The sequence below is a fragment of the Peromyscus maniculatus genome, chromosome 9 (genome assembly GCF_049852395.1).
Source record: "Peromyscus maniculatus bairdii isolate BWxNUB_F1_BW_parent chromosome 9, HU_Pman_BW_mat_3.1, whole genome shotgun sequence".
In the NCBI taxonomy this organism is placed as follows: Eukaryota; Metazoa; Chordata; class Mammalia; order Rodentia; family Cricetidae; genus Peromyscus; species Peromyscus maniculatus.
In genome coordinates this window covers 72,491,794-72,504,888 of record NC_134860.1, presented here as the reverse complement: position 1 = coordinate 72,504,888, position 13,095 = coordinate 72,491,794, and the positions used below count along the sequence as shown (strand labels likewise).

The 13,095-nt window shown below is 42.5% G+C and overlaps 1 long non-coding RNA gene across 1 annotated transcript; it reads left to right on the top strand.

Moving 5' to 3' along the window:
• Positions 1-318: 318 nt before the first annotated feature.
• On the top strand, positions 319-3,690 carry LOC143267188 (uncharacterized). Its single transcript, XR_013042103.1, has 3 exons — positions 319-502; positions 1,410-1,505; positions 3,627-3,690. It is a non-coding gene; the product is annotated as an uncharacterized LOC143267188 (long non-coding RNA).
• Positions 3,691-13,095: the final 9,405 nt, after the last annotated feature.

The window sequence follows — 13,095 nt, the reverse complement described above, 5'->3', positions numbered from 1 at the left end:
TATATAATTTCCTGATAGCTGGTAGGATGTAAGGCAAGATTACATCTGAACTAGAGGAGGAACATGGTAGTCAGTGATTGGAACAGGGATTAATAAGCTCCTGAGTATCTCTTTTGTGGGATGAGGTCAGGTGTTTACAATTCATTTAACGTCTGCTTGCATTTAGTTAGTGTGTTCTACATTGTTGTATTGGACCTTCAGTTTGGAGAAGCAGGGCATGGGGGATATTCTACAGAAACAGACCAGGGCTGACTCTGTAGGTTTGCCCATTCAACCCACATCTTTTATAGTAAGCCTTCCTCTTCCACAGATGTTGGAAAGCTATTGATACCTTTGATTTCACATGCATTAAGAACCAACCAGAAAATTTCTCATACTGTTTTTGATCTTCAAAAAAAGAATCACATTTTATTGCTATGAAACTTGCACTGGACCCACAGACTGGAGGAGACCCAGTATTCAAACCTAAGCATCAATTTAATCATTACAGTTTTGAATGTAGGTAAGTATCTTAGGCTCTGCCAAACCCATGAATCAGATTGCAGATGTGGGCCATTGTGTCTGTGGCTGAGGAGCGTAAGCAATGGTGGAGATGTCTGAGTGTATAGGGTGTTGTGACAGGGCTCCCCAATTCATTCCTCCGTGAGACCCAAAGTAAGCCAAAGTGGGGAGGCCAGTGGACTGCTAGCTAAGTTCCCCAGTTTGATTGCTTTGTAGCAACGATGGCTCATGGCTGGCTCTGCAGCAAGAAAGTTGGGGTCTCTAGGAATTCCGTCAGTGACACCGATTCTGTTGTTTACAAAGTCCCCTCCTGCTTAAGCTAACCATAGTGTCTCTTGGCATTTTTGACGGAAAACTGGCCAGTGTGTTGGGGTTTTTAGAACCTATCACGCTGATGTCTCTGATTTGCTCTGGCTTCTTCTCAAGAAGAAAATAGGCACGTTCGGCTTACCCGACATTTATTGTGAAGATTAAGCAAAATGGATTTCTAAATTGCATGGGGACACTTCATGACAACTAGTGCTGAGAATTTTCTTTGCACCCAGGAGGCTTTGCATTGACATCTGGAATCAAAACAATTCCAGAGAACTGTGACTTCAGAGTTAATAAAAACGTGATATATTGTGTCTCCATAATTTCTCAATGGGGTATTTGAATTATTTCTTCTCCCATTAGGTGAAGTCTATCTTGCTTCTCATTACATCTTAGAGATATTGATTTTGTGGGTTATTTATAGGCTTTAGAATTGCTGACCGCTCAGGATTGTTACTATTGTACTTAATTTTCTTAGTTTTTCCATGTTCATAATCATATCTTGTGGCTCTTTGGCGTGGGGAAGGCAGGAGTTGTGGGTTTGTGGGAGTCAAATTTCCCTTCTGCTAATGAGACTTACTGTGCTGGAATTCCAGGAGGAGTTTATGTAATATCATATGGACTCCGCAGGTTCCCTCTTCTGAGTCCCATAGAAACACAGCTCACAAGGAGGAAGCTGGATTTATATGAAGGTAAGCTACTTCCTATGCATTTGTTCAATTTAGCTTGTTTTTGACATTTAAAAATATCTAACTTGCAGGTCAGAGTCTGGTAGCCTCAGCAGATAGTAAGAGATGCTTGAAGTGACCACAATCAATGTCTGAAAGTATTGAGTGCAACAGGCAGGTCTTAAGGAAGTTATCACAAGTGTTTTAAGGCATGAGGACTAAGCAGGTAGACTGAAGTTGGAGTAGAATTGTGTCAGATGGAAATAAAAGTTTTGATTAAAGGTGGAAGTGTGGTGAAGACTTGTAGAAAGATGTTTATGGCCAGCTGATGGGGTAGCTTGGTATACTTACATATATGTGCGTGCACATACATGTCCATGTGTGTATTTGGCAGAGGAAAATAGGGGATAATGGTGGAGATGAGTGGTGAGACAATCACGATTTATGACTTTGACTGAGTGAGAGACCATTCTGCAGGGAAAAGAGGCATCCTCTCTATATTGACAGTTCTGCTAAAGCAAACGAGAACAACCAGACATCCAACAGCAGGAAGGGGGTATTCCATAGACTTAAGCGGCTTCAGTACTGAAATAAGGAAATAGAAAGTGCTTGTTTTTAATACTGGTGGTGAATACACTGCATTTAAATTTTGTCATCATCTTTAGGGTTATGTGTGATTGTCTTGGAATCCCAGCTATTTGGGGTAAAGCTCTGAGTGTCCTTTCTGCCACCGCCTCCATTAATTCCAGAACCAGGAAAGAGAGTTGCAGAATGGCAGAGAAAGAGCCAGTGCAGGCTGGGACTGACAGATGGGGAGCAGAAGGAGGGGAAGGCACTGTGAATTTGAAAAGGAAGCTATAAAATTAATTTGCTTTCCCTTTATGAATGAGACATTAGCAGTTGCTTTTGGGCCAATTACGTTGGCCATCACATTTTAATAGTGGCAGTTACAGCCAGTTTAATTAGTAAGTTTTTGTGAGTAATTTAACATTTCACTGAACGAGAAACCATTCTGAGGGGAAAAGAGGGATCCTCTAAATAATATTCACATCTCTGCAAAAGCCGATCATTTAATAAGTAGACATCCAACAACAGAGGATTGTTGCTCCATATTTTAAAGTGACAGTTTAATTAGGTATTTAAAGTGGGAAAATAGAAACACTGTTTGCCATCAGGACTGGTGACAAATAAGTCAGGCTTACATTTTGGCATTTTTTTTTATTTTTTCTCTCACTATTACTTCCGTTCCAATTTGCTATTGAACTTGATTTATTTTCCATTCTCCTCTTATCTTTAGCTTGACTCCACCATCCTCACCCCCATTTCCATGGCTGCCATTTTGCTTGAGGTTCTCACTGACAGCATTTTGGGGTACAGATCAAGAGGGTGCCAACCTTCCACTGTCACCCTCAGCAGCCCAAGGAGTCTCTCAAGCATGTTAAGATCCTGCACTCAAGCCAAGCTAGGATTTGTGGCTTCAGTGAAGCAAAGAATTTCAGGACTAGCCTATGCTAGTCAATGACATAGCTAGACTATGCTGCAAAGTTAGAGATTTATCAAAGATATTGGAATATAGGGTGAACGTTGTGGACCAGCAGCAAAAGGGTCTCAAAAGAAATACCAGGAGTGTGGGCTTGGGCTTCTCAAAGATGAACCTGGGATCATAGTTTTTACAATTGTCATATATAGGACTTTGGTCAGGTTGGAAGCTACCACTGTCTTATCATTGATGGTTCCTGAGGGGTACTGGAGGGGATTACAATCAGTGAGGTAAAATTTCAGCTCACAGGGACACCCAAAGATAGGGTATCTTTACTAAACAGTTTTTTAATGTATTTATTTGTATTTTATGTATATTGGTGTTTTGCCTGCATGTATGTCTGTGTGAGGGTGTCAGATCCCTTGGAACAGGAGTTATAGACAGTTATGAGCTGCCATGTGGGTGCTGGGAATTGAGCCTGGGTCCTCTGGAAGAGCAGCCAGTGCTCTTAACCATTGAGCCATCTCTCCAGCCCCTATAAACAGTTTTGGGATTTTCTGAGGCATTGTCTGAAGAAAGGAATGAGGTCCTACCCAAAGGTCATGTATTCTTGCCTTCAGCTTGGGTTATTGCTGCTTTAACATGAAATATTTCTTTGTGAACAGAATTTTAAAGAGAACTGGAATTGCAGAGGTCTAGAAATGATGGCTACTCTATGTCCACTTGAAGGTGAGCTTGGGATATTATATAAAAGTTACGTAAAGAGGGATTCATTCTTTTACACCCCTTTCGAACCAACTGCCCCCATGTCCTTCTCAGGGACAAGTAATCACTCCTACACTTTCAGGTGGAGGTTTTGTTTTATAAATAATATCTGTTATTAGTGTGTGGAAGAAAAAGTTTAGCCAAGGATTACTGGACTGTGCTTTGGAAGTTTGGCGATGATACAATTTTACTTTTGGTTTTTTAGAATGGGAATGTTGACCACTGATTATATGTAGAAAGGAACTTCTAAGAGAAGGTAAGAATGACAGACAATTTAAACTCTGTGACCCCAAGGAGGAGATAGGAGCGATGGCTTCCATCTACCTGCATGCAGAAATTCACTTTCCAGGGCTTTGGAGGCTAAAGTTGATATTAAAATCTTAGCAGGATCATTTCATCTAGATGCTTCATCCTAGACTGGCCCTCCTGACACGGTGGTTTGAATAAGAATGACCCCTATAGGCTCATGTATTTGAATGCTTAGCATCAAGGAGTGGCACTACTTGAGAAGGATTGTTGTGGAATATTGCTTTAACTGTGTAAAGGTGTGTTCCATTTGTTTATGCTGCATTTGTTTAATGATGTAAGGGTGTGTGTTTAATTATGTAAAGATCTGTTACTTTTGTTTCACCTTGCATGCCTAAGGCAACTGATTGGCTAATAAAAAGCTGAACAGTCAATAGCTAGGCAGGAAAGGGATAGGCGAGGCTGGTGGGCAAGAAAATAAGTAGGAGGAGAAACCTAGGAAGAGAGAGAAGGAGAAGAGAATGAGGGAGAAAGAGAGGAACATGCCTGGAGCCAGAAGCCAGGCACTTGCCAGTAAGACATGAGAAACCAGTGAAAGTAAGGTATATAGAAGTAAAGAAAGGTAAAAAGCCCTAAGGCAAGATATAGATGAAGAGAAACAGGTTAAGTTATTAGGACTAGGAAGAAATGAACCTAAGCTAAGGCCAAGCATTTATGACTAATTAGAAGCTCCATGCCATGATTTGGCAGTTGGTGGTCTGAGAAAGCCTGTTCCAAAAGATATGGAAGGGCTGGAGAGATGGCTCCGTGGTTAAGAGCACTGACTATTCTTCCAGAGGACCCAGGCTCAATTCCCAGCACCTACATGACAGCTCACAACTGTCTGTAATTCCAGTTCCAGGGCATCTGACACCCTCACACAGACATACATGCAGACAAAACACCAATGCACATAAAATACCAGGCAGTGGGACTGGGACCTGTCCTTAGTGCATGAGCTGGCTGTTTGGAACCTGGGACCTATGCAGGGACACTTTGCTCAGCCTGGGAGGAAGGGACTGGACCTGCCTGGACTGAATCTACCAGGTTGAGCTGAATCCCCAGGGGAGTCTTTGTCCTGGAGGAGATGAGAATGGGGGGTGGGGTGGGAGGAGTGAGGTCAGGGGAATCCATGGCTGATATATAAAATTAAATCAAATTATAAAATAAAAAAATAAATTATTTAAAAAAAAAACAAGCAAAAAACAAAGGATTAGAAGGTGTGACTTTGTTGGAGGAAGTGTGTCCCTGGAGTGGGCTATTGGGTTTCCAAAGCCCAAGCTAAGTCCAGCGGCTATCTCTTCCTGTTGTCTGTGGATCCAGATGTAGAACTCATAGCTCCTTCTCTAGCATTATATCTGCCTGTGTGCTGCCATGTTCTCTGCCATGATGACAATGAACTAAACCTCTGAAACTGTAAGCAAGCCAGAACTAAATGCTTTCTTTTATAAGAGTTGCTGTGGTCATGGTGTCTTTTCACCACAATGGAACACTGACTAAGATACCCTCCTTCACTCTGTGTCTGCTTTTACCACGGCTCTTCCTATAAGGAGACCAGTCACATGGATTAGGTTCCATTCCAGTGACCCCACTTTAACTCAGTTCCCTCCTTAAGAGCCCTTGTTTCTCTGTTCACCCCATGAGTAAAGTGCTTAAGTTTCAACGTCTGCCATTAAATTTGAGTTTCATAGTTTACATGACTCTTGATTTTATGTGCCTTAACAAATTGCTAGGATTTTTTTCCTTGTTGTTCAAAAGGAACCCATCTCAAATACAATCACACTCTGAGGTACTAGGGGTTAGAGTTTCAACATGTGATGTTAAAGGATTCAGCTACTACTAGATGGTCAACTTCTGCCTAAAGTTAGTCTTTGTCCTAATACTAAAATAGGACTTTCTGGCCTTGATTTGTATATGAGGAACATGAAGGACCCGGAATATGTTTCAAGGGCTGAGGAGATCATTTACCAAGCATGAAGACATGAGTTCAGATCCCCAGGACCCATGTAAAAGTGGCCTGTGTACCTGCAGCTCCAGGCCATGGGAGGTGGGAACAGGAGGCTTGCTGGCTAGCTACTCTAACCAAATGGTGTGCTCCAGGTTTTGGTTGGGGATTAGTGTTTGAAAAGAAAAAGACAAAAGATTGCAAGGTTGCCAGGAGTCCTCTCCCTGAGAGTTCTGTGAAATCTGTATTTTATGTAGGATAGGTTGTTATGACAGAATTTAAAGCAAGAGTAGAGAATCATGGAGTCACCTAAGTCAGGTCATTGCTTTGCCCACAGGACACTTTTTACTTCCTTTCCCACTTTGGTAACGAATAGTTCAAGAGATATTTTCTTAATGTGATTCAACTATGTAGAAATAGTCTTTATGAGAAGTATTGTGGGGTTTCATCTTGGTTATCAGCTTGACTAGATCTGGAGTTGACTATGAGGCAACCTCTGGGCATGCCCCCTGTAAGGGACGTTCCTGACTATATTAATTAGGGTGGGAAGATGACACATTTTTAATATAGGCTGCATCTTTCAGCAACAGCCCAGAAATGAGGAGGTTGGAAAGCAAAACTTCAACATGTTCAAGAGTTCGTCCACCCTGTTGCTGCCACTGTGATGGTTGCTGACATCCCTTGCTGACATTGGAGTCCAGCTTCTTTGGCCTCCAACATGGTCTGAAGACCAGGAGTTCTCCCTGAATCTTCTAGGCTTAATTTCTGAGTTTTTTTTTTTTTTTAAAGTATTTCCTTTGTCATTGAAACCTGGCTAGATCATAGTTTGAGAAGATAGCAGAGTTCTCAAGTGAGGTTGTCACCTGACTGATGGAGCATTGTGTCACTGCCAAACAGCAAGCAGGCAGCTCTGGTCCAGCGACAAGTCCATCAGAGCGTGAGTAAGAAAGAGCTGGCATGCAGCCACACTGCTGAGTAAGGTGCAAATGTCAGCTCTGTTGCCATGTCTCAAGCTGCATGTTTTCAGGTCATGTTTTAGTGCATGTTCAGCACTCAGGTGGACAGGGGTGTTTTGTCCTCTTCCTCAACACAGGACATGTCTGTTGGTCATTTGAACACGGCTTTGTTTCCTTGTGTTTTGATTTCTGTCTCAGGATATTTACTTGGAATCTAGCATTGGTCCAGTTACATCATAGTAACAGTTGGAGGACAGGTTTGGATAAGCTCTTATGTCTGCATCGTGTGTATCATCACGTTCACGTCACTGTCATTTTGTACTGACCAGAAGTCCCTCCCTCTCCTCACTTTGTCTGTCTCACTCTGTCCCTCTCTGCATAACAATTCTCCACACCTTTCTTATCACTGTACAGAGTGTATTCATGTGTTTTATCTGAAGTCAGAGGAAGAGATGACTTTGGAAACCTCTAGAGATGGGTTTTACCATCTGGTCTGATCCCAAGGTGGGGATCTCTTCTGCCACAGACTAAGGAAGTTATTACTGTACTGGGCTAATTTTTGAACTTTTAAATTCTAGTCCTGTGTTTCCAAGAGAGATCCCAAACACATGCCTGTTCTCGGATGTGAATGTTTAGACTGCATTCTGCCTTCTCTCTGCTGCAGCAATGATGTACACAAGGTCTGGGGAGTGAGGCACACCCTAAGAATCGGCATGATCCTGGGGAGGGGCGGGAAGACAGACCATTCCCAACCAGGGTGAGACTCCAACACAGCTTTCCCTTCAGACTTGTCTTGCTCACGACAGATGAGTGTGACAGGAGTTGTTCTTGGGTTTGTCATCCCATCCTCCGTGACTTTTACTGTCATCGGGAGGTGTTATGGGCACATTTCCACAGGTATATAAAACATTAGATATTTACAGCATACATCTGTCTCGAGCCATCTGTTGGCTGATTGCTTATCACTCATAGGTTGACATGTTGGCTCTCTCCCTCTCTCAATCATTTATTTTTCCAAACTTATCAGCCAAAATTAAAGAAAAGACACAATGTGACTTTATTATTTACTTTCTTTTCTTTTCTGTTTGAAAGTCAGTGTTTCTTTTTTAGCCGGCTTACAAGGCTGTTTTTCTTTCCTCTCTTTTCTTTATGGAGTTGGCCAGTCATTTCTCTTAGCTGTTTATATATAACATTTATAAGGAGTTTAGTACCTACCAGGTGGCATTTCTTGTTAAATTGGAGCGGTAAAAATACATTCATCTCACTAAGGACTTTAGAACTGAGTCCAGTGTTGACTTAGGCAGTGGGTAGAGAAGGGAGCTGTTCATGTCTCAGTATAGCACCAACTGAGGAACAAGCTGAAGGGAACCTCAAAGTTTTAAGAGTCTCTTAAGTTATGTATTTATTTAGTTATCAGTGAGCACATATTTTCTACAATAAGTAATGTGATCTGAATTCTGTCCTGACTCAAGAAATTTATGGTTTGAGGATGATCAACCCCACAGACACCACACATATACACATAAATACACACACAGAGAGAGAGAGAGAGAGAGAGAGAGAGAGAGAGAGAGAGAGAGAGAGAGAGAGCACAATACATATATCACATACACAGACAAACACATACACATCACATTCCACATATGTACATGCGTACACACACCACACAATACACACACATCTCACACATATACTAAAAACACACACACATACCACACACATACACATTTATTACACACATACTCAAAAATAAAAATACATCACACACACATACATACACACCAAACACACATGCACCATAAACATACAAACACAGACACTACACAGCATACACACACACACACACACACACACACCACACATAACCACCCCCCCACCACCACTACACTTTAAGGAAAAGAGAGTAGTTACTTTCTACTATTGATTAGCATACATCAATCCCTTAGTGCCTTGAAGGCAAATGTATGAGTCACAGACCTAAGGACTGACACCTTCCTAAGCAAGTAGAACTCAGTTTTATAATGTCCATCTTTTAGTTATTCTGAGTATACCTAGGATTTAATACTTTCCAGGAACAACCTAAGGCACTGAGCTTAGGGCTGTGAACAAAGGCTTCCCCTGAAGTAAAATAACTTATCTTGGCTGAAGTATTTTATTAGTTTTGAGGGATGAAAAAAATTCACATATGTAGTAACTAAACAGAAGAATATTCTAGACTATTATAAATAGAGTATGAATGGGAATAAAGAGATGAAAGCAAGACATTTGGAACACTATGGGATGCAATTAAAAGCCAGACTAAGTAGAAAACAATGAATAAAGAAAATTGAAGGGCTGGGGACATGTCTCAGGGGATGAAGGTGGTAGAGCCTTACAAACCTTCCAATCAGAATCAGATCCCCAGAATCCACATGAAAAGCCACATGTAGTGGCACACCCCAAGACATAGCACTCCTCTGGTGAATAGAGGGGAAGAGACCAGAGACCTGACTGCAAGTTTACAGGCCAGCTAGTGTGAAACACAGACCAGCAACAGAAACAAGGAGAGATGCCTCAGCAAGACAGAGGTGACAGTGGTCTTCTGATCTGTGTGCCCTACACACACACACACACACACACACACCACATATATACCCTATCCCCACAGACATACACAACACACACACACACAAACACACACACACACACACACACACGTGAGAGAGAGAGAGAGAGAGACAGAGACAGAGACAGAGAGAGAGAGACAGAGACAGAGACAGAGACAGAGACAGAGAGAGGTTTAAAACGTGAAATGCTGGGGCCATCATAAACAGATTTCTTTTCAACATGTGGGTTCTAACCCTGTAGGATCGAAAGGAATGGGCAAAGACACAGCTCAGAAGTCAGTGGACCCGAGGCTACTGTAAGGGGTAAAGTTCTGCTTCATGTTTTAATCACTGTGCTGAAGAGATCCTTAAAACAAATGCCTGTAACCTGTGAGCCTCACTTGCCCAAGGACAGATAACTTCCTGGAGGGGGCTGTTCATGAAAGATAATAGGCCATGTATTTTCACTTCTGTAAACAAGGTTGGTTGCCCTAACTGCACAGGATGTGCTTGATCACACATATGAGGGAGGTACATAGGCAGGAAGTATGTCAGGATGTATGCTTGCCCCTGATTGGATGAAGGTGGGAAATACATAGCCATGAAGGTTTTACCTTTATAGGCACCTGACTAATGTCATTCTCAGCCATTCTCTGGGAATCTTGGGTTTGGATCTTGTCAGTATTTAGTAAAACTTGCTTCAAATTGGTCTAAATATTGTGGTAGTGGTCTTATTCTCATCTGGTGGGATTAACATTAGCCCTAGAATCAGCCAGATTTACCCGATCTGTCAGAGATGGAGCTGTGTAGGGGCAGGCCTGGCCTTTGTAGGAATAAGCCCTTGCTCTACCTGCCGTTTGGAGGAAAAAAAAAAAAAAAGGACTCACAAAAAAGTGTCAGTCTTTGCCAGGCATATGAAATCCATGGCCTACAGTTATGTTCTGAGAGTACTTTTCATCCTGTGACTGGCCATTTTTCCAAAGCTGATAACGCATATCTAACTCGGACCAGTGCTAAGCTTTCGTGTGACCTCATTCACAGGTGTGCAGAGTATCTGGTTCTGCTCCTTAATTCTGCTTTCGGGAACGATAAGAGGTGGGTCTGTGGGAGGTGGGGGCTGGCCTCTGCAAGTCTTCTTTTACATGCTTGTTTACTCCTTTGTCTGGGAAGGTGGACAGTGACCTCCAGGGGTGGCCAAATGTGTGAGTGAAACTAGCCTCTCTTGCAGCATGGCCACTCACACTGGGCAGCATAAGACTTTAGCAGGCAGCAGCCTGTCATCTTTCCCACCTACCTATGTGTCTGAAGATGGTAAGGGACAATGGAGGCAGATACATCATCACTAACAAAGTCATAGGGTTTACTGATTGCTTAGGGGTGCCAGAAGCATAGCCACAAGTCCAGCATGTTTAAACGTGAGTACCGACTGTGAGTCACTGGGACAATGGAAGCACACAGTTGAGCAAACTATCAAAGATCACCCCTTCAAAAAGCAGAGGAGGTAGCTTATTCAGGCAGGTGGTACACCACAGAGCTCATTCTCCTGGCTCACACTATAAGGCTTCTCAGTGAACACTCCCACCAGTGTTAGAGATGGCAATTTCCCATACATGAATCACAGTGGTGGGGGCATGAATTTGCTCACATTTTATTTGAATGTATACATTAATAGTTTTAAAAGTTATGTCTGCGGATCTGTGCACATGTATGTGGGTGCCTGTGGAGGCCAGAGAGCTGGGATCTCTTTGGAACTGGAGTTACAGACCATTATGAACTGCCCAACTTGGGTACTGAGAGCAGAACTTGAATGCCGCAGAAGAGTGATGAGAGCCCTGGAATGGCTTCTTTATTTTTCAGATAGTTTCATTACATAAGCTCAGGCTGTCCTTGAACTCTGAATTCACCTGCCTCAGCTTCCAGAGTGCCAGGATTTAAATCCAACTCCAGAAAGTGGCAAACCACTCCCATGAGATATGGCCCAAGTGGCTCCCACTCTTCACTGAGACTGAGGGAAGGGGAGAGGGTCTGCCATGGCCAGGATTAGAATGCCCAAGCCAGCTCCAACTACATTGTGAAGCTTTTGGTGGACTGGCATAATGGAATAGAATCAAGATAAGTCCACATTTTGAATCAGATAAAACTACCACTCACTCCCTTAACTACCACTTCCTACCTTAACTACCACTCTCCCCCTTAACTACTATTCCTTCCCTTAACTACCACTCCCCCCTTAGCTACCACTCTCTCCCTTAGCTACCACTCCTTCCCTTAACTACCATTTCCTTCCTTAACTATCATTCTTTCCCTTAAATACTTCTCCTTCCCTTAACTACCCCTTCTTTAATAGGTGAACTATCACTTCCCTCCCCTCACCCCTCTGCTGGTTAAACCACCACCCCCTCCCTGAATTACTACTCCTTCACCATAAGTCTTTGTCACCCATCTCCATCTCCACTGAGCCCAGTGAGTAGTTCAAGTGTGGGGCAGAAAATGAGAGCTAAAAAGCTGGACCCCCTAGGCAGTTCATGATGTGACTAGTGCTATAGAATGATACAAAGAAAGCATCATAGGTCTTCATAGACAAACTTCAGGAAACCAGGGTCACAGGGCAAAACATTAGAGCAGCCCTAGGGAGATGAGGTATATGGGTGAAAAATTGCTACTGGCTTCTCTCCAGGAAGTGATGGAGACAGAAGACAAAGAATCACGCCTTTTATCCACTAAAAACAAACAGACAGACAGACACTATCATCACCAACCAAACTGGAATATTGAATTCAGTGAAGATAACATTTGGATCTGAGAGTTCAGTAGGGAAATCTGAAGAAATTAACTACAAGCAGAATTGAACTGTGAGAAATCCAAAAGTGTTTAACACAGATGAGAATTAGCTGCAAAGATCCAAATGGAACCCCAGATCTGCAAGAAGAAATGAGGAGTGCCAGACAAGATAAACATGGCTGGGTGATATACAGAAACTGCTTTTCTTAACTTCTTTTCATAGACCACACTAAAGCTTTAAAGTATTGAGTTTAAACAAACAAGAAGGAATGTGTGATTGGGCTTCCACAGCGTGTGGCAGTTAAAGGACAAGGTTAGAAGAACACAAGACAAGGGTTAGATGGAACCTGTGACTGTAGATCAGGTACGGTTTCATGCGAGGATACCATTAAAATACAGACTACACCTATACTGAGCACATTGCAACAGTTTCTGATGCAGCAAAACGGAATGCTTAGAAGGCCACTTACAGCTTTACATGCGTATGCTCAAACAGAAAGCCTAAATCAGTGGCCTAAACTCCTACTTTAGAAATTGTAAAAAGGTGAAAAACCTGAATAAAGCTGAAAAAAAAAAAAACCCAAAGCAAATAGAGTAGAAATCAGTGAAATAGAAAATTGGTGAATAATTGAGAAAAATCTGGACATTTAGAAGCTGGAGGATATGTGAAGATTAATGATAGACCACTCAAAAGATGAAGAGAGAAAAACTAGAGCAACAAGACAGAGGAGACACTGGGCGGTGGTGGCGCATGCCTTTAATCCCAGCACTCAGGAGGCAGAGCCAGGTGGATCTCTGTGAGTTCGAGGCCAGCCTG